Genomic DNA, 5,168 nt, shown 5'->3' with positions numbered 1-5,168 from the left:
GGGCGCCTGGGTGGCTCAGTTGGTTAAGCGACTGCCTTCGGCTCAGGTCATGATCCTGGAGTCCCGGGATCGAGTCCCACATCAGCCTCCCTGCTCAGCGGGGAGTCTGCTTCTCCCTCTGACCCTCCTCGCTCTCCTGCTCTCTGTCTCTCATTCTCTCTCTCTCAAATAAATAAATAAAATCTTTAAAAAAAAAAAACACTGGAGGTTTTATTTTGGCTCCAGGTATTTAAGGAAATCTCTGCCCAACCACTAGCTGATCATTAAACTAAATGGAACAGAGTTTTCAGAAGTTATATGTGACCAAAAATAGACCTACAAAATTTGGTTAGGAAAGTCTCTAAACGAACAACATTATAATATGTAGCAACAACAAACCCTGGGAAGGAGAAGGATTTTATTTCCAGTTACCACACTATATATACAAAATGTCTAGTTTTCAACACAAATATTATGAGGCATATAGAGAAACAAACAAAAAATATGGCTTAAACCCATAAAAAAAATCAATTCATAGAAATTTCCCTGAAGAGGGGCGCCTGGGTGGCTCAGTCGTTAAGCGTCTGCCTTTGGCTCAGGTCATGATCCCAGGGTCCTGGGATCGAGCCCCGCATCCGGCTCCCTGCTCCGCGGGAAGCCTGCTTCTCCCTCTCCCAATCCCCCTGCTTGTGTTCCCTCTCTCGCTGTCAAATAAATAAATAAAATCTTAAAAAAAAAAAAGAAAGAAATTTCCCTGAAGAAACCCGAATATTGCACTTACCAAAATCTTCAAAACATCTATTTAAAATTTTTTCAAAGAGGGGTGCCTACTTTTGAGCATCCAACTCTTGATTTCAGCTTAGGTCATGAACTTGGGGTCCTGGGATCGAGCCCAATGTTGGGTTCTGCACTCAGTGGGGTGTCTGCTTGAGGATTCTCTCTGTCCCTCTGCCCCTCCCCCCCAGTTTGCATGTTCTCTCTCTCTTTCTCAAATAAATAAATAAATCTTTAAAATAATTTTTTTCCCACAGAACCAAACAGAATGATATCTCACCAAACAGAGAAATAAGCCAAGAGACAGAAGTAAGAACCAAAATAAAAATTCTGAAGCTGAAAAGTTGACTAGAAGAACTAAATGGCAGATTATAATACCTGGTAGGTCTATATGCAACATACAGTAGTTTAAAGAGTTGGTTCTGTCATAATGTTTTACATTAGGAAAGTAGTCAAACAAAACAGAAAAAAAGTAGAGTCAGATATATCTGACCCGTTTATCTTCTCCTGCTAAATACATTTCACTATATTTAGAAATTACGTTTCAAATGTATTAGTTTTTCAGGTAATTTCAGAAATCACAAAGCAACCATAGTTCCTGTGTGTGACTGAAGGACTTGTAAAATACGAATTACTAAATAAATGCTTAATAATAACATCCAAAACACTGTTAGATTTTAGGTAGAAGAAACTGATAAGTAGTTATGATAACATCTGCCACCTCTGACACCATAGATCCCGATGAGGAGCTATACTAAAAATGCTTGCATAGCTAATGGAAAACCTCTAATACTGTCTACAATATGTAGCATATGCAAACAAGCAAAGGAACTAATTGTTCTAAATCTCCTATCTATCTAAAGAGGGTATAATAAAACATAAGGCCATTTATACATGCCAAATGTTCCATGGCAATGATAAATGTGAACCAAAACACTACTAAATTTTAAAACAGCGTTAGAAAGAATGTCCATTATGCTACATGTTTTATTCCCAAATTTTAAAAATAGATTTAATTTTAATTACAATATAAATATTAAAAATGTGTGACTCTAGCTGCCAAATAAAACATTACTACATAAAATAAAATGCCATAATATCATAAGTAAAATTTATGGTTGTGTTTAAAATGGTATTCTCCTTTGTGTGTCAATTTTACCCTTTTACAGAAAATTAATTCTTGAAACAATCTAATATTCTGAACTCTTAACTTTTCTAATGAATTTTATATTCCACTGAATTACAAAACTTAAAAGAAAATATAATAAAATATCAACCTTCTCTTACTATGTTTTAAAACTATTCTTGCAAAGCTGATAATAAATATATTTCATTTATAATATCTTCCTGTTTTAAATGTGAACAAAATTTAAATTTTCTCTGGTAAAAGTTTTTATTTGAAAGTTGTGAGTGATGATTTTAAGCAAAACAAATAACCATAGAAATAATTCCCTTGGCTTTAATTGTCTTCTGCTTTTATTGCAAGTAATTGTGTATAATTGCTGTCTTTCCAAGTTATATAAACAAAAAGAAAACATTAAAATAAAGTAATTTTCAAATCAAGATTTATACTTGAGTGATTGTTCAGATAACAATTACTGATTGCATCTGAATTCATTGTCTTTTCTATGCAAAACAAATTATGTGTTATTTAGCCAAATTTCATAGAGCTAATTTCTTTCATAATACTCAGTTGCAAATAGTTTGTACAGAATACTAAAGAAATAAATTATATTTACAGAAGAAATAAAATTCATGCCAAAATATTAAAGGATTAAGTATTGCAAACAGCATATAAATTAAATTTATAGGATACATTTAAATGTATATTTGTGTTTTTTGAGTTATGTATTTTAAAGAGTCTTAAAATTATCATGGATTCTTTTAAAATAAAATATGTATCATATGGAAGTGGGATGTGGCATGGGTTTTATAAGAACATAAGCAACAAAAGACTTCATAAAGGACAGCTTAAAGAAAAGGAAGCTAAAAAATAAAGTGGTCAACGTGAAAGTACATAAGAAAAGGGAACTAAACTATAAAGAACCAATTATGGCATGCAGGAGAAAGATAAAGGTGGTAATAATAGACTATGTTAGCTATTTCAATCAAAAGGGACAGGGATGTTTTTTAACAAATATATCAGAAAAAGAAAAACACCAATGCAAATAATAATATTCAGCATGAGACATAAAATTAAAATCATTTTCAAGTGTTGACTCTTAGACTTTCAGCTCCATATTATTTTAAACTAGGAAGAGAAAACATTTAAAATACTAAAAATTTATACAAAATGATTCAAAAGAAATCAAATGTGAAATTTTCTAGCTGAAGCTTTCATTTTCTGCCCCCATAGACCTATAACAAATTTCTGTTTAGGAAGAGAGGAAATATATATATATAAAATAATAAATGTGTAAACACAAATTCATGGTATATTTGCTTTAAAATTAAAGGTCAAATATTATAAATTTATGATAATGCTACATATAATTACTACATGTCATCCTCTTAAAGGTTAAAATAGCTACAAAAGATTTTCAATACAAAAATGTTCCAAGATATTGCAAATATTTTGAAGGGCTATAAATGAACCATAAAAATAAATGATATATTTTTTCAGTCGTATCAAGCTTTCTAATGAGTTACCCAGGGAATAGGGTCTAAGCTGAGTGTTCTAACTTCTTCATTAATAAAATAAGAAAAAAATAAATAGGACATCATTTTAAATCTTAACTTTTGCTAAATTAGGATCAGTTAAAAATAGTAAAATATTATAATGAGATCTAAACAAGATAAAAATAATTTAAGGTACTAAATGACAAAATGTTATCAAACTTACTTAACTTTGTATAGACTATATATAAAATCACAAATAAAATCCAAAGTCATATTTCATTTCTATTTTTTGTAAATAAGTATTGTCTGTGGTTCAGCAGAGGTAAGGGATCTGTAAGGATTAGAATATAATTTGTGATAAAATTTTTCTTTTGCTTACTTAGATATAGTCTCCTTTAAGAATGTGCAATCAAAACAGTAAGGAGTATTATTAATACTTTTATCATGGTCATTCATATCTAAAATACAAATTTAATAGTAATATGAGTGATGCTGGTTGGCTAGTTGGAGGAATTACTTAATAGACCTGGAGGCTCTCAGCAGCACACACAATTTTGTGAAAATCTTTCATCATATCAGGTTGCCAAAACAGTATCACAGGATAATGAGCTGCCAATTTTAGGTTAAGATGTGAAGAAATTCCTTATAAATTTACATTCATACTTTTATTTTACATTGAGGAAATCCTGGCATTCATGAGAGTCTTCCCCCACCCCACTTCTGTCTCTGTCTCTGTCTTTCCATTCTCTATCTGTTGAACCTGAAACAGCTTCCTAAAATGTATTAAGTTTTAGAAAGCTTACATCTGGCCTGGAAAATGTAGGTAACGACTGTGAATTCTAAATAGAGATTGCTCATCTAATACTTTTTATATCTAATTTCTCAGGATTTTATCTCCAATATTTCTAATTTCCCCATTTTAGCTATGTAAAGACTTCCACTAGCAGATATAAATAATTCCTGTAGGTTAATATTTAAGTGTGTGTGATATATTACTTAATATAGTATAATATTCTTATCTTTAAATAATAATGAAATGACATTTAGACTATCAATTCTTTACATACTTGGTCTACTGTGCTCTGTAATAAAAAAAAAGGAATATAGCATTTTAACTCTAATATTTAGTATCAAATTGTTAAAAATATTTTCACCAAGGTGACCTTCCTGTGGATTGGAAACATGTACACTTCATACAATAGCAAAAAATAATCACTTCACCCTAGGCTATAATAACTTCTCAAATGCATCACTAAACAAGTTTATGGGTGGCTTAGATTTTAGGGAAAGAAACCCACTTAAAACTTCATTAAATATATATGTGTGCCAACGATATATTTTACTAGTGAGGATTTTTTTTTTTTTTTTGGTCTGGCACTACTTTTCATTGTTGTTAATTATATTGAAATATGTGAGTCAGTTTAGCCATGAAAATGAGCACTGAACCATGTATCTAGGGTCCAAAAGAAATCAGGGCAACCTAATGAAAAGCTGGTAAAGGGCCTCACGGGGGTAAGGAAGTAGGTGGAATGAAACACTTAATACATGTTGCTTGTCTTTTTTAAAGATCATTATGTTGGTGTTTTTGGGAATCTGTAGGGGAATTCTGAATGTATCTGAAGAAGAGAAACACTAACACTTTCTCAATTTCAAAAAAAAAATTACTTAAAAACTTAGGAGGATTGGAGGCATGGGAGAAGCAAAAGAGTCAATATGAAAATGAATAGGTGCAATGCAAATTTTGCAAATCAAGTTTCTCTAAAATTATTATTTTCTTCATACCACACTTTATAATT

The sequence above is a fragment of the Leptonychotes weddellii genome, chromosome 1 (genome assembly GCF_054177405.1).
Source record: "Leptonychotes weddellii isolate Sample4059 chromosome 1, ASM5417740v2, whole genome shotgun sequence".
Lineage (NCBI taxonomy): Eukaryota > Metazoa > Chordata > Mammalia > Carnivora > Phocidae > Leptonychotes > Leptonychotes weddellii.
This window is presented reverse-complemented; position numbering follows the sequence as displayed.